Source organism: Vulpes vulpes, chromosome 5 (genome assembly GCF_048418805.1).
Source record: "Vulpes vulpes isolate BD-2025 chromosome 5, VulVul3, whole genome shotgun sequence".
Lineage (NCBI taxonomy): Eukaryota > Metazoa > Chordata > Mammalia > Carnivora > Canidae > Vulpes > Vulpes vulpes.
This window is the reverse complement of record NC_132784.1, coordinates 73,205,480-73,230,068: the sequence shown is the minus strand read 5'-3', so window position 1 is coordinate 73,230,068 and position 24,589 is coordinate 73,205,480. Positions and strand designations below refer to the sequence as shown.

Genomic DNA, 24,589 nt, shown 5'->3' with positions numbered 1-24,589 from the left:
TGGGAGTTGCATGGCTAATCAATGCCTGGAAAATGCGTAGTGGCAGATGCTACAAAAGTGCTGAGCCTTAAAAACAAAACCACCCCCACCCCCCATTTGTATTCAGTTGAGGTTGGGGTTTATTGTTATTTAACATTCGAAGGCCAACACTATGTTAAGTCCAGTGTGCTGCACAGACCAGATAATATCACTGTCCAGTAGGGATTGTTTTTTTCTTTAATCTAGGATTTTGGACTTTTTTTCTTTATTGTGGTTGGGGGTTATTTTAGAATCTAGTAGTATGTCCATACAAAGACATTAAGCTTTAAGTTGAAAACTATCGATTTGAAAATCTAAATAAACCTCCTCCTCCAAAAAAAAAAAAAAAAAAAAAAAAGGGCCCTCCCCTCCCCGCCAAGAAATCTCTCAAAACAAGAATTCCTCTGATGTTTTTTTTTTTTTTTTCCCCCTCTCCCTGCAGTTCTCCATGTTACAGTCCTTGGAGGTAGAATAGGCATAAAATACTTTCACTAATAAAATATGACAAACCGCCGGATTATACGTGGCCGATTCCCAGTGATTGCCCTGCTACACAAAGCAGAAAAGTAAATGCCATCATCCCCCTTAGAACAAAAGAACTTAGGAATAAAAAACATGGAGAGGGGGGGAGAAAGCAGCAATAAATAAAGGTGAGGGAAGGACCCCGTCCCCCGCCCCTCCCCGACGCGAGTGTGGGACTAAGTGTGGCTAATAAAGTGGTTCAAGGGTAGTTATTTGGAAAGGGGGCGGGGTGGCGAGGGGAGGGAGCGGGCGAGCGGCGGCCGGGGATTGCATGTTGCATTCGACTTGAGGTTGCATCTTTCTCCTGTTGCCTGGACCACGCTCCCCCATTGCAGTGCTTCCCCGTTGCTTCTCTCCGCTCCTGCCCTCGCGGCTTTTTCTTTTTTTTTCCCCCCTTAAAACTGCTGTTGCACTGGAGGGAGTTGGGGCCGCTCCGGAGCCCCTTTGCAGCTCCTGCCGGCGGGAGGGGGGAGTTGGGCTCGGGCCGCGGAGTTGGGGGGGCCGCAGCGGGCTCCGGCCTCGCCTCGGCTGCAGCTACACGGGAGCCGAGCTGCGGCGCGGCTCGGGCCCATCATTGCGGCGGCCCCGGAGTTTGGCCGCCGCCGCTCGGAGCTCAGCCCCATCACCGCCGCCGCCGCCGCCGCCGCTGCACTGGAGTTTGGCTGCTGCTGCCCTACTTCACTCTAGTTTAGTTTCACTCACTTTACATCCGGGTTTTTTCCCTAGGCAATGGGGGCCGCAGCACACCCCGTTCCTTAGGCAAAGTGAAATAAATTCGCCGCACCGACACGTCAAGTAGTCCGCCCGCCCGAGCGCCGCCGCGGGCCCCCGCCGCCCCCCCCGCCGCCGCCCCGCCGCCCCCGGGGGGGGGCCCGCGCGGCCCGGGAGCCGCCGGCGGAGGCGAGGGGGCCCGGGCCGGCCGCCGTACAACTCCGCCCGGCGGCCCCCTCCCTCCCCGCCGTGCCCCTCTACCCCGGCGCCTCCTCTCCCCCCCCCGCCCTCGTCCCCGCTTTCCCAGCCCCAGTCCCTCTCGCCCGGCTCTCGGGAGCGGCGGGGGCGCGCACGGCGGCGGCGGCGGCGGGCCGGCGGGGCCGCGCGGCGGGCTCCCGCGCGGGCGAGTGTGTCTGGGCCTGGGCGGAGGGATCCCCGGGCTGAGGCGGCGGAGGTGCTGCGGCCCGGGGCCGGGTGGTGAATGGGCTGGTGGTGCTCGCTGCTGCTGCTGAGAGGAGGAGGAGGAGGATGAAGAGTTGGGCTTGTTTGTCTCCCACAGTTTCTCTCCTGCTGCTCTGATTCCCCCCCACCCCGATTCCGGCCCGGGGCCTGTGTGTGTCTCTCCTGGAGGAGGAGGAGGATCCAGTTCCTCCCCCCACCCCCTCCTCCCCACCCCCCCTTGCCTGGGGAAGAGGAGGAAAGAAACAGCCCAGAGAGAGAGAGAGAGAGAGAGGGAGAGTGAGTGAGTGAGTGAGAGAGAGAGGAGAGGAGGAGGAGGAGGAGGGAGAAGGGAACAACCTACCATCTTAACACACTAATATCTAAAAAGTGCGAGAGGCCCAGAGCAGCAGCAGAAGCAGCAGCAGCAGCTCCAGCTTCTTCCCTCCCTCCCCATGAAGAAGAGTTCCCTCCTCCTCCTCCTCCTGCTTCTCCTGCTCAGAGTTCCTGCCTCCAGCTGCCAGGGGGGACAACCAGCCAGCAGCAGGAGGGTGCAGTATCCCAGCTTTTCCATTCTCTCTTCTCCTCACTCTCCTCTTTTTTTCTTGAGTAGCTCTATTTCCCCTCCCTCCCCCCTTCCCCCTCTCCCCCTCTCCCTGTCTCCCTGTCTTGTCTCTGGTGTTTGTCTCTGGGAGGAACTGGGGCTGCCTGCTTGGAGTTTGTTGTGGGGGGGGGGGAGGGAGGGGGAGGGGAGGGGTGTGTGGGAGGGAGGAGGGAAAGGGGGGGTGTTCTCGTCAGGACCCCTCAGTTAACTTGAGATTTGAGCTATAACTTCCCCTTCGGGGCGCCCCCCTGCGTGCCCTTCCTATTCCTCCCCCCCTAAAAAAAAGACAATGGAAAAACCTTGTCTCCCCCTTCCTTCCCTCTGCCCTCCACCCCTCCCCAGGATAAATTGGAAGTAAGTTTATGAGCAGCCTCGGGAGCCTGGGCGCTGAGTGCAGGGCCGGAGCGGGTGACAGAGGCGGCGCGCCGGGGGTGGCGGGGAGGGGGCGTCACATTGTCCCGGCGGGGGGCCGGGGAAGGGGGGCCGCCGGCGGGGGCGGGGGGCGCGGAGCCTCGTCCGCCCCCTCGGCTGTCCCTCAGCCCGGGGATGGTCGCCTCGGCTCCCTCACCACCCTGCCCCCTACCCCCCCCCCCCGAGATGCTGTCGGGGGGAAGTTTTTATTATGATTATTTAATTTTTTTTTTTTTTTTTTTGGAAAACCATCTTGTTTGGTGACTGAGGGATCTGGTTTAAAAAAAAAAAAAGCTGCGGCTGCTGACGCTGCCGGGCCCGAGTGTGTGTGTGTGTGTGTGTGTGTGTGTGTGTGTTGGTGCATTTGTCTTGGGTGGCCGGAGCAGCGTTGGGGAAATTCCGCTTATTCTTCTTCTTCTGCAACTTGTTATTCCGGAGAGTCTGCCTGCACCCCTCACCCCGGGGCCGGCCCTCCCGCACTCGCCCCCGCCGCCCGCGGCCGCGGGGCGCCCCCGGGACCCCGCGCGGGCCGAGGCCGGCAGGCCGCTCCGAGAGGGGCCGCGGCCGCCCCTCCCCCGCCCGCGCCCCCGCCGGGGGGAGGGGCGCGCGGAGTGGGACTCTTTCCGTTTGGTCCAGCCCCGTCGTGCACGCAGTTCCCAACACTTCTCGTCATCCTCTCTCTTTGGTCTCTTTATTCTGCTGAGCGGTGCTGTTAGGATTTCTTTTTTTTCCCCTGACCACGTTCGCGATGGTGGGTAGCAGCAAGGTGGCCCCGGTAGGGGAGGGGTTGATACCGAGATTGGGCACCGGGGGGAGGAATGTCTCGTTTCAACTTTGTCTGTGGCTTGCACCCCCGGAGAAGGCCACACGCCGGTTGTAGGGTGCAGATGTGCTGAGAGTGATTTCTAAGTAGTTGAGTTGTTGAGATGAGGGTATGACTGCTAATGGCAGGCAGGTTTTGTTTTCATTGGTGAATCTGGTGTCATCATATTCGGGGCATATGTTGAAATATTCTTTGTTTAGGTCTTGAAGTAGAGGATCTCACTCTGCACGTCCACATTGTGTTGTTTTTAAGTGATGTCTGCAAGTGTGGCTTTCTAGAATTTCAAATGGGAGTTAAGGTCCGGGCGTGTGTGGGCCTCAGCATTGGCCTTGACAGTGAACTTTGTGGCTGTGTTTTTGGATTTCAGAGATTTGCCCCATAGCTGGGGTGTGAGCTATGCATTTTTTGTTAATAGTAAGTGTCAGGAATGTAGATGCTTAAGCTGGGACGTTAAAGAGAGAACATTCCTGTATTAATAATTGATAGCTGAATATTAGAATCAGATTAATTTGGGTTGATGAAAGTTTTTTTTTTTTTTTTTTTTAAAGCAGCTGTGCACTCTAGGAAGGAAGCCTTTACATAGGCATACTTTATAGGGGTTCTTTAGGGCAGGGAGCTGGAATATCTCCTTTGAGAGAAGATACTCATCAACATCTCTGGCTTCATTGAAGGCCTGGTAAAGGGCCTGAAATTGGGGCTAAGACATCCAAGTGTACTTTTCACTGTTTGTGTTGTTTGTTTACATCTGGTGTTTCTCACATTTGGTCACTAGAAATAAATAGGTCAATTTTTCTTTTGGTTTTTGAAGAGTAGCCCCCCCCCCCTTTTTTTTTAAGTTTCTTGATTTACTTGGTTTCACAGCATTGTAGGAAACTGTTACTACATTTTTACTGGAAATACTATTTTTCATTTTGATTTTGGTAAGTTCCTTTCTATTTTTTTCTATCTTCACTTGTATATGGAATCTACATTGTGGGCTTAAAACTAGCTAATTAGGGGCTATTTAAAATGTCTGAAGAATACATTTTAATATATCAGGACATATTTGATGGCAAAGAGGAAATTTTTGTGTGCAGTTTGCTCTTGTTTATCAAAAAATTTCTATACTTAAAACTTCTGTAGATAGACAACTATCCTTAAAAGGAGCATAGTAATAGTGCAGAAAATTCTCTAACACAAACTTCTGACTAATATGTTAAAAATATTCCAGGTGCTTTTCTTTATGTTAGACTTTTGCTTTTGTTAACATAATGGTATTTGCAATATGACTGGCATTGCTTGGCTGGCCGTAATAAAGTCTTTTGCTTGAGTGCTTTTGAAGGCTTTTTAAAGTAGTTTTTAGATAATTTTGCAAGCTTTATTTAAGCATGTTGTACTTTGGACTCAGGCAGGTCTTATGGAAGCAGAATAGTAATAGATTAAAGAGATTCCTACCTATGCCAGATTTTATTTTTAAGAGGTATAAGTGATGGATGGGGCCCTATTCCTTTTAGCTTTGAAGGGTCCATCCTTTTTCCCATTCAATCATCCAGAAGGAGCTGCCTCAGAAATACTCTTCTTCTGCTTACATGAAGAACTCTAAATGCTATCCAGCAGGAGGTGCTACACCAAGATAAAGCAAATCTCTGAATTTTGAGGGTCTTGCTACTTATTACAGCTCTATTAGCTTCGACTAAGCAACAGGATTAATGCCTTAAAGTTCCAGAAAGATTTTGAGTAAGTTCATTTAAAAGTCCATTAATAAATTACATTTGCTATTTGAAACTGAAATCTTTGATTGCTTTTTACCTGCTTACCGTATTTACCTGAAGTAGATTTGTTATTGTGGATAGTTTAAGAATGCTACGCTTAGGCACAGAGTGCTGTTAGAATTATTTTATTTTGATGAAGAGTTATCTTGTATTGGTGAGTGGGGTGTTGAACAGATTATGCATAATGGCTATAAACAAAAGAAGTTGGTATGACTTGGGGCTTTAGGTTTTGTGTCATCCCTATATAAGACAGATAGGATATGGAGATACGAGACTTTGGAAAGGAAGATACTGTATGGGAAAAAATTTAATTTCTTGTGTTTTTTTCCCTCACAATTATGGTCAGTGACCCTAATAGATAAATTCTTATGCACTTAGCTTTATAAATACGTATGGTTGATATATTTGAGTTGGTCTCCAAAGACTGAGATTCTTGAACTGTAAGTAAAGTTGTACCTGTGAGTACAGGTCATTGTTGATATGTCTGTTAGTAACACTTAACAATAACTGCATAAAGATGAAAGTAGTTTCATAGCATTTACAGCACATGCCCCTTTGAAGCTCTATTAGTGTTAGGTGAATTGATTTATCCCTGGGAATATCATGCTACTGTGGTGGCTTGTAAAGTTTTATATCAAAGTTTTAGAAACTTAGGAATGTGTAGAAAATTTGAAGAAGCTGCTTTGAATTTTGTCGGTTTTCTAGGCATAATACTATACTTTTTTCTCAGTAAGATAGACTGAGATAATACATGTGAAGGTTCTTTGTAAATTGTTAGAAGCTGTGCAGATGTTGAGATAGGTAACTAAATACATGGACAGAAATTTCTATCTTTAAAATACTAATTTTCTCCACATCATTTTGGAAATGAGCACCTTACAAGTGTACCCCCAACAAGTGATGAATTTTTTTTAAGATGCTATTGTGGTTACCAAAAAGCTCTTTGTTACAGTGTTGAAGCTTTGTTTAAAAACTGCTGTGGAGGCAGTTTCTCATAATTCAAAAAAAATTTGTGTTTGTGTGTGTGTGTGTGTGTAGATCCTATGAAATGTGTATCCCCCATTAAAATTTTTTTTCATTTCTTCATTGATGTGATAGTAGCTGATTTTAGTGAATATTTAAGTTTCAGGATTCTTCTATAGACTCTCATTAACACACAGAGTAACAGATGTCACAGTTAAGGTTTTGATTGTTTTGAGTGATTCTGTTAACTTTCTGAAAAATTCTTACTAACTAAAGCTTGCAAGCTTGTTTCAAAGTGAAAAAGATGTATAACTGTATGTATTAGTATTAGGTACACGTGTATGTCATTTTATTATTTTTAGAGGGATGCATGAGGAAATGACTACTCAAATCTAGAGGAGTGCACCGAAACATTTTTGTGTGAAAATAACGCAAAAGTTTAAAACTCAGAGCCTTGATTTGGGGCTTTTCTGATAGACTCTGCTCACAAATTTGGACTAAAACAAAATAAAATATAGTTAATTGGGAGACCCTGTGTTTATGAGCATATCAAAAGGTTTAGTATCTTAATATTTTAGAAGCTAATGCTCTTTATGAAATAGCCCCTTTAATTAGAAATTAAATATAGAAACTTATTTCTGTGTGAAGTGAGAAAAACATTTAACTGTTTAAATAAAAATGAAACCTCTTAGGGTAGTATTAACTTTTTCATCCTTCAGACATTGAATACTAAGGTTTTTTGTTTTGTATTGTTTTATTTTTTGAGGAAATACGGAAGTTAAGGTTATAGTAATGTGCCTTTAAGTTTTGTATTCTTGGTATTTTATTGCTGAAAGCTTTTGTATTTAATTGCTATTCCAAGGGAGAAAAGGAAGGGATTAAAGTTTTAGGGCTCTAACCTTTGACAGAATTCCTTTATTTCTGTATTTGGACCTGATTTCTTGAAATATGTTTGAATCTTCATGTTACTTTGTGCTGGGAAATATTCACAATTTTTGTTGACTTCTCAGGAACTTTTGTACGTGGCTTTTTTGTAGGCCCTAAGTATTTTTTAAGAGCACAGCAATATATTTTGATCAGTTTAACTTTACCAGGTGTGTATTTTTGCTGCTTTAAGATTTTTTTAAGACAGTAATATGCTAACACTGCTTTAAGTTTATTGTATATAATTACTTTTTAAATAGCATATGTTTTCTTGTTTGTATGTGTATGTGGCTGTGTTATTTTGTAGGCTTTCGTAAAATTTTTGTGCATTGAATTTCTGGAGTTATCTTTTGTGAGAATGTTGACGTAGACTTTTAAGAATAACTTTTATATTACTTGTCTATTAGTTCAGTGTTAAACTGGGGTGGTGGTGAACTCTTCCACCACATTTAGAGATAATATGTGAGATTCAGTCAACCTTTGGGTTTTCTATAGCAACTTTCTCACACTAAAAACTTGTGTGGCAGCAGTTTGAATACCCCTCCGCTTCTCTCCTTCCAATACATTGCAAGGCCTCCCCCGTTTAAAAAAAAAAAATAGTGCGCAGGTCTCTGTTGAAGGAAACTATTCCTATCTATATTTTGGAATCATGTGTAGAAATGTTTTCTGCTTTTTTAAATAGACAAAAAAGTGAACCAGTCATACGAAGATAGGAAGGGGATGGGGCCTAACAGGTTGGTGAACTAGGCTTTATTTTGACTCTGTTTGTAGGCCTAGGGGACAAAAAATAACTTAAACACAGAAGCCAAAAAGATGGGTTTTGTTTTATTGTTTTGGCTGCATTGAGAATACAAACTGTCAGTACTTGAAGAGAAGGAGCAGCAGAAAGGAATTGATTTTTTTCTGCTGCAGATCCAAGTATTGTTAACCATGTGCATCTCTAAAGCAGCATGCTTACAAATCAAATAGTAGTTGATTCTTTCACTCAATTAACAGTCAGACCCTAGATTGTTTTTTTTCCCAGATTTTAAGTAAGTACCAAAAACTTCAGAGTAATGACAATAATTTCCTGATAAAAGTGGGTGATAGTAACCATGGCAACTGCTATCTGGCCTTATGGACAGTATGTTGTATTGATGAAGCTTCAGATCCTGTAGTAGCCTGTCACTTTTATGGTGAAATGTAGTAACATGTGTTGCAGGTGATTTTTAGCTGGATTGTGTTAAATTTGTGTGCCAGCTTATCTTTCCTTGTTAGGAATTTCTTGGACTGTATTCCACAGCATGTTTGTGAAGGTGCTGTTGCCTGAAAATAACCCACCACCTGTGTTAGGCCTCCTGATGCAGATTGCACTTAGTTCTTTCCCAGCCGCCTTCCTTAGTCTTGCAGAAGTAGGGGTGTGTGTAGAAACTGTATATACATAAATAACAGCTCAAAGTTATCTATTTGGACATGTTATTGATAGTTTAAAAAAATCTCTTTGTTTTTAGAGGAGGTCAATGGATGAGAGAAATGGATCTCATTTCTATTTTTTTCTACGTCTTCTTTCTGGCAACGTGTATGTGTGTGTGTGTGAGAGAGAGAGAGAGAAATGAGGGGTTAGGAGTAGAGGGCATAAATATTGAGTAAGGACTTGACAAAAGAGAAACTTAAGTATTACTGTTTTTGTGTGTGTGATGGTGTTATGTGTGTAAAAATACAAGAATATTTTTCCTAGTAGACATTATTAGAGTATGGGAAATGTTTTTGTATGAAAATTTCCAGGAAGAAAAATTATTTATAAAATATAACTTGAAAGACTGTCAAGAGAAAATCTGGTAAAACAATTAAAACTTTCTTGGGGAAGGGAATAGGGAGCTTTGAAACTGATCCAACCAAACTTTAAATAAATGGCTCTAAAAATGATGTTTTAAAAAGTAATTTTAAAATTTTATAAAACTTTTTGCTTTTTAAGCATTTCTTTTATATACTTATCCTGTGTCAGGTTTTTCTGACGTGAAAATGTTGATGTAAATATTCATTGATACTTTTTCCAATATGTGCTAAGGAAATTGCCAGAGCAGAGAGCAAATAGATTCGATCTGAATTTTACTAGGCCCCGATAATAAGATCTAGTCAAATTGTGCTTAGATAGTTCAGACTTTCTTAAAACTTGCTGTGATAGGGTGAAGTGGTTTACTTACTACAATTCCCAGGATGCATTTCGGGCTTTTGCTTAACTCCGGATTAGAGCGTTGCATGCTGGGACCTGTAGTTGATTTAAACAGCACACACAACCCTTTCCTCTTGTCTACTCCATTTTATACAAACAGCTTCTCAAGCCTCTAAGAACTTTCTGCTAAGTAAAATTTGATTGATAATATTATGATTATCATGGTGCTGGTATTCTAAAGTGAGTCTTCAGAAACACCCTAGTGTTTTAGTTTACCTTGGAATAGTTTTTTTTTTATCAGCTACTATAAGATTTACATGTAAAGTAACTGATACATGTGTATATATGTTTGTGTTTATATATTTAAAACTTAGCAATTGTAAGTTTTTTTTGTCTGTGCTGCTATAGATCACTTTATAATTATAGCATATAGATTGCCAATATGGGCATTAGGAGCTTATCATTGTAGGGCCTGATATATGTGCTATTCTCTTTTCTTTGAATGGGGCCAGTTACTCAGTACCCATATTTAAGTTTAAAGGTTCTTAAAAAATTATTTTGTAATAATTGTCAAAATCTTGAATCTTAGTATTTTTTAAATGGAAGACAGATTCCTGAAAGTAGATGTAGTTTCAGTGTAAATTTAATACTCAAAGATGTCATCTGAAAGGTAGAGGGAAAAAAAAAAAAGAAAGGTAGAGGGAGAGGTAAGGTTTCTTTAATAATTTGTTTATATTTTCTTTTCTTTTCTTTTTTTATTTATTTATGATAGTCATCAGAGAGAGAGAGAGAGGCAGAGACACAGGCAGAGGGAGAAGCAGGCTCCATGCACCGGGAGCCCGATGTGGGATTCGATCCCGGGTCTCCAGGATCGTGCCCTGGGCCAAAGGCAGGCGCCAAACCGCTGCGCCACCCAGGGATCCCATTGTTTATATTTTCATTTGTAAAATTTAAATTTCTGTTTCTGTTCTTTAAAGTTCTGATACTTTATTAATGAATGTCAGAATGTTGTTGCAGGGATTAAATGTCGAAATCTGTGAAAGTACTTAGCACGGTGCCTGGCACATAATAAAGCCTCAGTAAATGTTTAGAATTAGCAGCAGCAGTAGTAATGGTGGTTCCTGTCATTAAATAAATAGCATGCTTCACATTTTTCCTCTCCTTTTGCATTATTATTTGATCAGAAGCCCAGCCTGTTCTGACAAGACCTTGAAATTTTTGGCTTAAGATCATGATGTGGCAGTTCCTTAGAATTTTTTGCTGTATATAAGATGTCTTTGCACCTCAGTTTCTCCCTGAATGATATATGCCTGAAGTTAGATACTACCCACCAACAGCAGAATTTTGACCAGAATTCAGCCCTCTCTATTCAGTACTCTCTGTTGCTATACCACAGCCCTTGGTTGACTTTGGAAAGTTCAAAAGATATTGAAAATTTGTTTGTTCATAATATTCGCACTGGTAAAGTACGCAAACTAGTTGATTAATGAAAATGAGATGCTGCAAAAATGTTCCTCATGTCACAGTGTATGTAACCTTGGAAAGATTCTGTTTTGTTTAGAAGCATGAACCAGTCTATCACTACAGTTCACGGTGTTAAGAGAATTGATGTATTGGAGGTCAGTGAGCAGCCCCAGAAAGAAAATAGTTTCAGGTCTATAGGTTGTACTTAAAATGTTAGCTTCAAAAAAATCTTAAGTCTTTACATTATTTTTCTCTTTTAGGACACTCTTAACTTCTTTTAGGCTCTTGAACTTATAGGATATTTTTATCTCATGGCTGGTCTCTTTTAGCTTTTTGAGAAGGAAAAGGGACATCTGGGAATATTGAAAAATGTAAGCATAAGTTGTGATGTATGTGCCTTAGTTTGAGGGTATACAGAATCAAGACAGTGTCCTTCTTACCTGCTTGCCTGTATCTTATTCCAGCTTTTTTCCTTGTGTAGAGTTCCTGGAATAATATTGCTGATGGCTGCTGTGTTTATTTAAGAGAATCCTGCCTTTAGTAGTGATTATTTAAGTATTTGTTCACACAACAAACCAACCCACTGTAATAATACTAACCTTTTTTTCTCTTATATATATGAATTGAAATTTGTTAATATTTGTGTATTAGGCATTAAATAGATTCTTTAGATGTGTCAGAAATTTGTGAGATCTGATCTGATAATGCTGCCACATTATGAGTGGCTTTATTTATCTTATATTAACTTGACTTTTTAAGACCTAACATTAAAATAAAATAAATTCAGTGGTTACAAAGAAGTTAAATACAGAGGGCTAAGTAGAAGGGGTAAAATGGTCTCTAGTGTTAATTGGCCAATGCTGGAAAGATCAGATTTGGAGGAATTCTCCTTATAGGCATTATATAATTACACATGTGTAACTCTTGAAACACTAAAGTTGGAAATAAGGAGAGTAAAACTGGGCAGCCATGGTAATCCCTATAGAATCCTCTAATATACCTAAAGTATCGAGCACAGTTTTCTATCTTTTTTTTTTTTTTTTTTTGTAATGAAATGTCCCAGGACAATGGAAATGAAACAATTGTGATGGTGTCAGAGGACTTGGCCCTAAGACCAGTCCTGTCACTACCTGTATTCTCTTGGGAAATTCAGCCTTGCTGGACTTTAGTTTTTGCAGCATTAAGATGGGGATAATGGAAAAAAAAAGGGGGGGGGGGATAATGGTAAAAGCCTGCTTCACAATGCTGTTTAAAAGGACTGGGAGAGATAATGCTGATGAATATACTTCATAGACTAAAGTAGTATATATAAATTGAGTTTGTAATCACTAATAGATGCCTGAACTTTATGATATTTGTCTATATTGTGTTAACAATGTTAATATCTAAAAAATTTAAATAATATGAGTTAGAATCATACTTGGTGATCTGAATACCCCCTGCCCATGGATAACAGACAAGTTCTTAACATGTTTACAGCATAGTTAGTGACAATATGCACTGATGCATTTGTGTCTATGTGTATATATATGTAATATATATAAATATCATAAATGTACTAGGGTGTTATGATAATAAAAACTTTTAATTATGGGCTTTTATGTTGAAAACTACTTTTATGTGTTAATATACAGACTTCCACAAATATGTGTATTTGTTCTTGGAGAAGTGGCATTGATATAAGACTAAAGGTTTGGCAAATTATGAACAGTTCTTGTACTCGGGTTATTTTAATAACAATAACGATAATAGTAATGTAACATTTACTGAGTGCTTACTATATATAGTGCTAAGCTTTTTTACATGTAGGATCTCATTTAAATGTAATCCTCCCAGCAATATTCTGAGGATTTACTTTTAATATCCTACCCCCATTTTATAGATGAGGAAATGTAGGCCTCCCTGGGATCACATAGGTGTGGCAAATGCTACAACCTGAATTTAAGCCCACGTTTGATTCCAGAGCCTCTCAAGTGTCCATAGTATTGTACTAAACTATGTAATTCCTCTAGAAACCTAGAAAATGAATTACTAAAAAAATTTTCAATTTACTAAAATGGTCACAGCTATAATGTATAATTTTGAGAATGTTTCATATTGGTTTTGGTTGGGTTAGATTGAATATTTTGGAAATAGTGAGCATTGAAATGGAACGTAAACGAAGGTATTTGGGATAGTGCCTATCTTGTTCATTATTGTATGTTAGTTGTGAAGCATAGTGCCTAGCATGGAGTGGGGACTGATAACTTCTTAAGGTTGGAATTTGGGCACTTTAGCATGGTAGGTTATTTTATACATTTTCTTAGTAAGTGCAAATATTTTACATTTGCTGTTTTAATTATTATGTAACTATCAACATTTTAGAGGGTTTGATGAGAAATGTCTTTTTTTAAAAAAAGAAACATTACAAAGGCAGTTCATCTGAATAATTCTAGGCATATAGATATGTATAAAGTAGAAAATGAAAGTCATTCCATTCTACTTTTAAATTTTCCTGTGCATTAAATATATACTATATCCATTTCAAAAATAAATAGAATTATACCATAATACTGTCTTGAAGTTTACTTTTTTTCAAGTGGCTATTTAAAAAACTTATTTTTGAAAATAAGGCTCAGGTGAGAAGTGGGAGTGAGGTTGGAAGGAGAGAGGTAAGATTTTATACATTAAGATTATAAACATGTACTCTTGACTGGTTATTACTTATGGGGCAAAAAGCATTTTTAAGTTCTTTTACTTGTGCCTAATGGCTTAGAGATGATCATTGTTATTTTTAAAACTTTAAAAAATGTTAACCAGTATACAATGGCTACACCATTTTCTGTCCTGTGCAAGTGATTTAGGAGGCATCATTTCAGAATTAAGTTCTACTAGTTTATTCTGGTAGCTACTATTTATAAAGAGATCAATTATGGCTTCACATAACTTTTTTTTTTAAACTGGTGGGCTCTCTTGTTAGGAGGCATTCATTCAACACTTACAAATTAAAATACATTTTAAAGCTGAGAAAATAATTGTAATATTTTAATGGAAATGCAAACCAAGTACTGCTTAATCAGCATACAGATAGATACCCTGCATAGGAATTAGTCCTGGTACTCACATCTTTATGTCAGTAGTGTTGGCTGACCTCACACCCCCATCCCTATCCCTACTCACTCAACCAGTACTAAATGCTATACTGATAGCCCATTGTTTTTTAAAGCAATGAAAAAAGAAAGGAAAATTATTTGAGTGCCATTTGTTTTTCTGGCATTGTGTAAAATAAGACATCCTAAAGGCCTTATAATCTACATTAAATATAATCTTTTGATTCTGACTTTGAAAGTGTTATCTTGTTGCTAAGGTTGTTGGTCATAATTCACCTTTGTAATTTTTAAATTTAAAAATTTTATTTCATAGGTAATAAATTTTTCATTACACAAGTTTTATTTATTTTTTAAAAAAGTCTTCCTGGTCCTAGAACGCACTCCTTGTGTCTAAGGTGCCTTAATGTTTCTTTAGACTCATATTTAGTGAAGTGCTGAAGCCTGGCCTTAAAATTCTAAGAACTGGGTCTGACAGGGCATAGCAGTTTATTTGAATTACAGTATAGTCAGTTTATTTATTTATTTGAGAGCGAGAGAGGGAGGGCACACAGGAGTTGGGAGTAGGGGGTAAGTGGTAGGGATAGCAGAGGGAGAGGGAGAGAGAATCCCAGGCTGACATCATACTCCGAGTGGAGCCCCTTTTCAGGACCTCGAGATCATGAAATCAGGAATTGGATGCTTAACCAATTGAGCCACCTAGGCACCCCCAGTATAATCAGTTTTAACAAGCCAATTCAAAGGATTTCTCATTGGCAGCATTCATACGTGCTTTTCATCTTGGTGGCTCAGACCATGCCCTAGGACGTATTTTCTTATTTCTCGAAATAGTCCTAAAAGTGTGTAGAGGGCTCAGTTCATGTCATGGATGGTCAAACTGAGGCAGAAACAAGAATTCAAAAAGTGAATGGTAGAGCCTAATTTTCCTCTATTCTACTTTGGCCTTAGCTTCTTGTCTCCAAACTTTAAAAAAGTACTGCTACCAATAAATATGTTTATATGTAATTTTCTGAATTAGTGTTTTATGCATGTTAGAAAATATACAGGGAAGCTGAAATTTTTAAAAGGGTGATATTTAAAAATATAAATTGCAATAATTCCTTCCATGGCCCCCTTCCTTCTCCAGGGTGGGTGCACCCACTTGGAGCTGACAACTTTAGATAGGCCATTCTTCTGCGGAAGAGGGTCATGAGGACACCTGGAGGACAGTTGGCACTAGGTGTGGGCCTTTTAAGTTGGAGTGGTCTTTTGTAGCTTTTTAGTTTTAAAGAAACAGCCTTTCTTTCTGTGAAAGGCTGAAAGATTGAGAGTAAAGGCCTTGAGAGAGGTGAGCTTAAAAGACAGAAATATAAGCCTTATTTGTTTTCTTCAGAGTTGACCAAAGGCAAAAGGCTGCCTACCCCAAGAGCTCTTACTCCCACCATAGAGATGGCAGTGCCTTTTTCTGTTGTTGTTAGGCAGTTTATAGAACGCAGGATAGCTTGGTAAGCGTCTTCTCTGTGCCTGATATGACGTAACAGTGTGGAGTATGCAGCATGCATGTTAAGTACAAGTGGTTGTATTTGGCTTGTTGGTGCAGCATTTTTGAGGATGTCTTAAAAAGCAGTTCTCATTCGATAGAGTTGGATATGTACAAATAATTGAAATCATCATTTCATGAAAACCAAACTTTGTAACTGAAATTACTCTATTTAGTATTTGTTTATTTCTTTCCTCTCCTCCCCCCCCCCCCCCCCCCCCCCCCAGTACTTGAGAGCCGAATTCTTTTTCTGAAAGGAACAGATGCTGTTAACTTATCAGGACCTGATACTAAAAAGCCTACAAAAGTCTTTGTGCTGCTTATTTTCTTTATTTAATCTATATGCAAAGCATATTGTAATTATTGCTGTTAGAAGGTTTTAAACTGATGGTTCCCCACCCTTTTTGTGCACAGGGGAGATAGATTAGGAATGCCAAATGGACAACTTGGTATAAAGAAATAATGACCACTGAAATAAAACAGGAGTTCAAATAAAAAGCAAACCACATACAAATGTAGAATGAAAATATCTTTTAGTAAAATGTTAGCATGCTGTACTTGGAACAGATGCCACATTAATTCAAAAGAGAGCCCAGAAAATGTGGCAACTTTACGATGTCAATGGAGGGAGCTGCAATAGTTCCTTTTCTCATTGTGTCAAGTTCTTAGTACCTCCAGGTCCAGTTCTGTTCTTCTGTATTTATTTTTCTGTGTATATTACATGTTCACATAGGAATATTAAATCCATGCTCTTTATTTTTATTTATGTAATTAAATATATTGTCATACTAGTAGATATTAGGGTGGAAAGCCCAATGACTTGTAACTAATGATTTTTGTTTTAAATATGTATATCAAAGTATTCAGAATCTGAGGTAAAAATTTATTTTTCTCTCACCTTTCAAGGGACATTTATAGTAATAAGGTAGTAGACTTGAGACTTTCAAAGAGGTCTGTGCCTTTTTTTTTTTTTTTTGAGGCCCATCCTTTTTTGAATGTAGAATTTGGACAAGTTACAAAACTATGAGAATTTTGCATTTTTTTCTCATTTAAATTTGTAGTTATCATTGGACATTTGTTATGGTTTTTAAGTAGCTTAGATTCATTCATTCCTTTTGCGGTGTTCTTTATGGTGTTTGGGAAGAAGAAGAAAGGGTGTTGGAAGGGTACTACCATACGCACTTGGATACTTCCAGACTGACGTTCATTTTATAGAAGATTGCACTGGGACATCTCTGAATTGCCTGCTTCTTGCAGTGCATGGTTAGTGTGATTCTGAGTGTGGAGAGATATGGGCTGGGGGCTCTTAACCAGATTTACAGTGTGCCACTTCCTGAACAGTGCAATGATCTAATCACCAGGGGCATACCCTTTGTGCCTGCAAAGAAGTCTGGTATGCATGCTTAGAAGAGTACTACTAGTTTTTCTCTTAATTAGTCAAAGCACGAAGGCTTACAATCTAGTAATTTTGTTGAAAAGGTTAAAAGTTTTGTTTTCATGCAGTTCAGATGAAGGGAAGTTTTTAGCAAGGGAGTAAATAAAAGCTCAATGGTTGAGTATCAGGACTGGAGCTGGTGCCAGTTTGCATGGGCTCAAATCCTGCTTTGCCACATATTAGCTCTGTAATAATGGTCAAATCACTTCACCCCTCTGTGCTTTTGCCTCTGTTTCTTCATATGTGAAATATGAATAAATAATGGTACCCATAGCCTGAGATTGTTAGGAGGAATTAATAATTTCAGGTATAAACTGCAGTAAGTTCTTGACACATAGTATGCACTAAATAAATGGAAACTGTTGTTAGGTATCACTACTTAACCTTAATTCTCAAATCCTTTCTTCTTTTAAGGCTTGAGACAAATGTTGCATAGTGGGAAAAGAGCCTGAGCTTTGTGGTCTGACCCCTGGGTTGAAATCTCTATACAGCCACTTAAAGTTGAGTGTGTGATCTTAGACTAATTATTTAAGTTCCCTTCAGCAAAGATGTCTCTTATATGTGCTGTATACCAAGCCCTGCGCTGTTCATTTGGATTTCAATTTCTTCATCTGTGATGTAGGGCTGATAACACCAACCTTCTGGGATTGATGTGAAGATAAAATGAGGAAATCTTAAGACACTTGATAAGCAATAACTACTGTTACCATTGTTACGGTAAAAGAGTAAATATGGGAAAAGAGTAAATATGGAACAGCTTAGCTGGAAAGGAGGGTTTTTTCCTGAAATGTCATGGTGAAAAAAGGTATGGATGGGAAAAGTGTATCTAATGAGTTCTTGTTTGTGAAAGTTCTGGGAGAAATAGAAAATATGTGGGAATATGCCAGTTTTAACAGACTTTTTAAAATATTATAAGGCACTTTTAAAAAAAAACTCTTGGTGATAAAAGTCTCTTCTTATTACCAACATGGTGATGTGGTTTACAGCAGGTCACTTAGCATGGAGTCAGTAGTAGACCAGGCATTATAACTCAAAAGTCTAAAATCCTTATCAGCTGGTCAGTCACTTGGGTCAGCTGCTCAGGACAAAGTGTGTGCTTAACCCCTGAGAACACATGCTTGAGTAGAAAGAATAACTAGTGGAAACAATTGTAGAGGCACACAAATGCTTTCTAGTAACAATGGACATTATTTATTTGCCTTCTGATTTTGGGCATTTTGCCTTTGTGAAATTTTCTCTCATCTGGTGCTTGGTCTTTTCTTATGGTAATTTTAATTTTCTTTCTATATTTAACTGTTGTATGTTACCTATATTGAGCCTAGAAAGGCCTGAGAACAAGTTGGTTATGAGAAAAGCCACTCTTTTTTTTTTTTTAAGATTTTATTTATTTACTTATTCATGAGAGACATAGAGAGAGAGAGAGAGAGAGAGGCACACAGACACAGGGAGAGGGAGAAGCAGGCTCCCTGCAAGGAGCCTGACGTGGGACTCAATCCTGAGTCTCCAGGATCACATCCTGGACTGAAGGCGGCGCTAAACCGCTGAGCCACCTGGGCTGCCCCAAAAAGCCACTCTTTAAGTTTCTGCCTTACAATGACCTCAGACTTAAGATTTTTTTGTAAAATATCTGAGTTTTTAATATGTCCATTAGTGTGCATGAGTGTGTGTGTTTGTGTGTATGTATCTTTCTGTAAGTGAAATCAGTAATTGAGGGAGGGGGAATGATCATTAAGTGTGAAATAGAGTTAATTTTATTCATTCACTACCAATTTGGATTTGAAACTTTTTGATCTTTCATCTGTATAGTTTTTTTTTTCCCTAGGATTCATCAAATGTATTTGTAATAGCTTACCACAACACCCTGAATAAGGCATGTGTAACCACTGATGAGCATTTGAGTTAAAGTAGAATAATAGCTTCCATTAACTTTTTGTTCTTACTTACCCAACTGTACCAGTTCATAAAGGCCTAGAAGGTAGATAGAAGCATTTGCTAGATTTTATTTTGTCGGTGTTCCTAAAACCTTCCTGCTTTCTGAGCAGAAATTCTAGGAAGTTTGTGTTGATAAATTGCTGTACTTTAGCTCAACAAATATTTAAAAAATTAAGGAGTTTTATAGTAGACCATATAGTGGGGCTTGAACTCAAAACCCTGAGATCAAGACCTGAGCTGTGACCCAAGAGTTGGATGCTTAACTGAGCCATGCAGGCACCCCTGTATAGTTTTCTTCCAGTTAAAAAAAATTTAAGATTACTTTACAATTGCTAAAGTGGTCAGTAAGTGAAGCTTTGTAGTTTTAGAATTAACATAGTGTATGTACAGTATTTTTTTTAAAGATTTTATTTATTCATGAGAATGCACAGAGAGGAGAGAGAGAGAGAGGCAGAGACACAGGCAGAGGGAGAAGCAGGCTTCATGCAGGGAGCCCGACGTGGGACTCGATCCAGGGTCTCCAGGATCACACCCTGGGCTGCAGGCGGCGCTAAACCGCTGAGCCACCAGGGCTGCCCGTGTATGTACAGTATTAAGTTTTCTTTATGTAGGGCTTACAAAAAATTGCTTCTTTTGGGTGAATGGAATTAAAGAACATTAAAAGTATACTTCATTTTAATAAATATAGGAGTTAGACCCTATGAGGTCTTTGGGGTTGATTTAAAGAATTGTACGATTTTGAAAGTCTGTCTCTGCCCAATTTGTAAAAGTTGGGCCATTCATGTCAGGGCTGCACTCCTATCATACTTATGCGGGAACCTGTCTGGTTCAGTGGTACATTAGCTGCTTCGTAGAGAGATGCACATTGATTGCACATACTCCCTCCATGGCCTTTCCTTTCCCCTCTCCTTTACTATCCCTTTGCCATCTCTTCTCTATGTATGCTGTCCTGTCTGCTGTGCATCACTCCTTCCAAGGCTACCACCATCTTATTCTCTGTCTCTTAAAAACAAAACACAACACCATTGTAATTATTAGTTTTTAAACAGAGCTGTTATCAAGACCTTAAGGCTTTAACAGTTTGTGGACCTCCTCATTTTGGGCTGTCAGCCAGAAGTTGGATAATAGATAGCTTAAAATCACTTGTGAAGTAACTGAGTATTTGTGAAACATTTTTTTATCTGGACTAAGGAAGGGAATAGAAAAAGACCTGTTTACCTCAGAAGTTGCTATATTTTCTGGTAGGGGGTGAGGTGGGGGCATAGTGGGGAAAGGGGGAGCTTTGTTACTTAAACTAAGGTAAGGGAAATAGGAAGCATTAATTAATTAGATTGTTCTCTGTAGTCCTGTGGACCTAACTGGAGAAGGAATTGGAAATTCTGGCGTTGCTGATTCTAAAAGTATTTTGACTGGGTAATAGAGAAGGCTAGTAGAATTTCTTTCTTTTATTTGTAAAATGTAAAATACGGCTATAATGCTTTGTTTTTAGGCATTGATTGCATTTCATTAATTGGTAGTTGCAAAATAGCAGATCTTTTCCTTTCCAGATTTCTCCTAGTGGTTTTGAACTGTTAACTGAATTGTTTTGGTAAGAAAAGTGAAACTTGGAAATTAGCTGTGGTTAAATGTTAAGTTAATGGCTATATTGGATTTAAATTCAGTAGCTTCTAAGATCTATATGTAATACATTTCATCTATTATATAGTTATACATACTAAAAACATTTGAGATGAGAATTTTAACTTTATAAGATTTTAAAAAACTTTTTATAGAAATTTAAAAACATATGCAAAAGCAGAGTGAGTAATATTAGCAAAAGCCACATACCTCTTAACCCAACTTCACGTTATCATTTTGCCAATGTTTACAGTGTGTGAAACATACAAGGAAAGTACTTTTGTGTTTTTAAAACATGCAGTACAAAGAGATCTGTTAATATACTCAAAGGAAAAAATGTATGTGAGAATGTTAACTCTTTTCATACATTGTAAATTTAATACTGGTAATCACCCTTTAGGAGAATACTGCTTTTATTTGTCTTTTAACTTATTGAAGATATCTGAGCCACCAGTAACTTAATGGAGAACCACATCTGCTGGAAATTTTTAGTTTTCTTACCCCTTTCTGTCTTTGGAAACTCACGATTATTAGTTTTTTGAATTTACTATCCTTCTTACTTGCATCTTATTTTATGTACACTTGTCTATCGGCAACTTTTTTATGGTCTTTTCTAGAGTAGTATGTAGGGCAACTTCTTAAATCTTGTTCTGCATTTTCTCCTTTGAATGTTCTGTGTCTATGTCACATATGTGTATATAACAATTCACTAATAATACTTGTTATAACTTGTAAGATGGTTTGTCGAGGAGGGAATTTTGACTATCTGCTATCCCTGGACCTGGTAATAGTGATTAGGAACTTAAGTTATTTGCTCCATTGTTCACTTCTCTTTGGAGGAGTAGTAAGTTGTATATGTGCCTACAGTTGTGGGGCTTTTCATTACTAATCACTACAAGGTGATGGTAACCTTATTTCTGAATTTCCTTGCTTTTATTAGTTTAAATTAGACCCATAGGGGTAATTATTCCACCCCAATGCATGAGGAAGCATGGTCATTGGGTGTTGTGCATCTAAACCCCTGTGCAATGCATTGAAAAGGTATCTTTAATGTTATGATGCTGTTTGGCATATTTAGTTTAGTGCAAGGAGTGTACTTACTTAACAGGACCGCTAATAAGCTTCCTCTACACCAAAGATATATTTTTAAAAATTATACTTAAGACAACTTTGTAGTATTCCCCAGTAGAGTTCATCTAGAGCAGCAAAGTCTTTCTAAAATAAAACTTATTCCTTTAACCGGTATTCATTTAAGTGGGTTTCTCTGTACTTGGTTTCCATGGAAATAGCGAATAGCTAACGTTATTTATAAGGTGGAAGTAAAATAGGGTGCCTAATGGGACCCCATGCTGCTCTGATGAAGAGACTTAGGAAAAAAAATCCATGCTCATGGGATTTTTTTTTTTTTAACAAGGTTAATGGAAGCCCTGATTTCAGTCTTCTGTAACAGAACATATTTTTGGTTTTAAAGGCTAGCATTAATATCAAGCAAACTTCTTCTTCTTCTTCTTTTTTTTTTTTTTTTTTTTTTTTGGTGTATATTGCTTTCACTTTCAACTTTTAGGACCACTTACTTATCAGCATGATTGAGGCTTTATGCTTCAGACTCGTGTTTCTTTGTGGTTTTTGTTTCAAAAGTTAAAATCCCCAGCATATTGTAGCTTTTTCAATTTCTCATTGACATTTGAAAGTACAGATAAACTGCTAAATGTTCATTAATGATAGCAGCAATGATAAAGAATCAATATGTTGAACTACATAGCTTTATGTTTTGTTTTTAATGTGAGTGTTATGGAACCATGTTTAGTTTTCAGGCCTTAAGTCAGGATTCTCTTTTATTTGTGTTGTGGAGCTAAACCTGTGTAGAGAGAAAAGATTCTGATTTTCTCTTGGGGTTAGGAACGGGGAAAATCTTAATTTCTCCTTTTTTTTTAAAAAAGGATTGTTGTCAAAGCATTTTAATTGAGATAAATGTTAATTCTTTTAGTCTTTGAATGTGGATTTGGAGTAAATCTTGGCTCTTTCCTCATTTCTTCGGTAAGGCCTACTCTTAGTTTTCTAGGCCTACAGCAAAGCCTTGCATTTCTTAAGCCCCTTCAAGTGAAAGAATATCATTCCCTTTGTGTTTGTGTTTGTGACTGGGCTGTGTGTGTGTCTCAGTAATTTCTCTATAGCCTGAAAGGCACCTGCTCATTTTCTAGCCTGGTGAGTACAGCAGTGCTATATTGAGAAGTGAGGCGGTATGGGAAGACAATAAGGTGCTATAATTTTTATTTAGTTAGTTTGGTCGTCCTTAGCAGCTTGTGATTGTTATCCGTTTTTCTGGAAGTACTCTGTGATTATTCTGGCTATCAATGCAGCAGGAGCTTTCTTCTGTGTTTTAAAAGCAAGGTTTGTAGTGTACTTAGGGCTCCATCAGGGGGGGAGTTTTTGTTTTGTTTTGTTTTGTTTGTGTGTGTTTCTTTGGACAAGCTTCTGGCTATACTTGGGTTTACTGTGCTCTAATTTTTAAAAATTTGATTAACTTAGTCTTGTTGAATTTTTGTGTGAATTTTTATCTCCAGCAATTCACTAGTTTCTTCTGTGCATGTTGGTTGGTGCTATTTTATAAAATTTCCTCAGTGTGTCAGATGTTTTAGTTTAGCTTTTTCTTGTGTATTTTTAAAATCAGCTGTTTACTAGTGACCTTCCTTAGTGACTTTTACTTGAATTATCTTTGTGCTTTAGAGACATAGGAATTTGGGTCTATTATCCCATTTCTGAGAGAACAAGTCCCAGTAGTTGCAGTTAGTGCAATAGGAAGGGTTTTCACAGATGCAGTACTGGGCATTGATCCTCCTCCTTGGTGCTTATGGTTTACACCCAGAACTCCCATTAGTGTTAATAGGAGACACTAGCTTAAATCCCTATACACCAGGATAAACCCAAACTCTTTTGTAATGCCTTATAGGTACCTGAGTTGTTTTTTTGTTATTGATGGCAAGAGTTTTGGACCTGGGTTAACTGATTATTAAGATAAGAATTTGAGTTATCTTGGGATATGGGGTGATTTACTAATTCTGATCTGTAATTAAGAAGTTTATGTTATGATTAGACTCAGAAAACATTTACAGCTTTGTGAGCTGTGGAAGCTTTTGAATAAAGGATTTTTGTACTTTATAGCATGATGAAGGAAGATTTCTTCTTTCTGTCTATTTCTCCTAATACTTCTCATTTATAAAATAAATGATTTTATAAGTTTTTATACATATTGCAAGAGAACTTGGTAAAAATTATTTTTTAATTGTTAGCCTTCTCACAATTACTCTCTGGCCTTTTAAGTCTTTTGTCAGCTAATGTTGCTCACATTTTCAAACATATAGAAGCTAATAATGCACACTTAGAACTTGGACATTGTAGGGGATCCCTGGGTGGCGCAGCCGTTTGGCGCCTGCCTTTGGCCCAGGGCGCGATCCTGGAGACCCGGGATCGAATCCCACGTCGGGCTCCCGGTGCATGGAGCCTGCTTCTCCCTCTGCCTATGTCTCTGCTTCCCTCTCTCTCTCTCTCTCTCTCTCTCTCTCTCTGTGTGACTATCATAAATAAATAAAAATTAAAAAAAAAGGAACTTGGACATTGTAATAACTGGTCAAGTATAAAAAAAAAAAATCACTGTTTACTGTGCCTGTCTGTGAATTGTGGATTTTTATTACTTTCATTTATTTATGCACAGCCTAATGGAAGAATTCCTAGATTGAGAGCAGTAAATCTGGGTTTTAGGTTGGGCTTTACCTCTTACTAACCTTTGTAGCTTTTGGCTAGTCATGTAGACTTCTTGGATTGCCGTTCCCCTGTGGAATGAAGGAATGGATTTGGTTCTCTGGGGTGTCTATTCTAGCTGTAAGCTCTTTGAAGGCTTACTTTCATAGGTACTGAAGGACGTAGAGAACTGTAAGGCAATGATTCCCAGTCCCTATCCTTCAGAATCTTCTGGGGGGAGTTAAAAAAAAATAGAGATATCTGAGCTCTAAATCAAACATCATGAGTGCAGAAGCATTAAGGGTAGGCTGTGAATTTATGTATTTTTTGGAGTTTTACAGGTTTGAGAACTACTTGTGCAAGGCATTATTTCTATTCTACATGTGTGTTTGCGCGCGTGTGCGCACATAGTCAGGGAGATAAGACGTATAAGTTACAATGTGAGATAGTGTGGTTAAATTTTAAGATGAATGTGAGAGAT

General features: G+C 39.1%; 1 protein-coding gene across 46 annotated transcripts in view; it reads left to right on the top strand.

The window, feature by feature from the left end:
- The first annotated feature begins 1,662 nt into the window (after positions 1 to 1,662).
- Positions 1,663 to 24,589, top strand: part of PHF21A (PHD finger protein 21A) — a 195,695-nt gene continuing 172,768 nt past the window's right edge. For 8 of the 46 annotated variants that reach the window (XM_072758855.1, XM_072758870.1, XM_072758844.1 and 5 more), the window contains exon 1: positions 1,663 to 2,240. The gene's annotated coding sequence lies outside the window, so the exon portion shown is untranslated. Of the gene's footprint in view, positions 2,241 to 3,303; positions 4,448 to 5,020; positions 5,244 to 24,589 lie in introns of those variants that run through there. The other 38 variants (XM_072758856.1, XM_072758869.1, XM_026004116.2 and 35 more) reach the window with 16 other exon arrangements.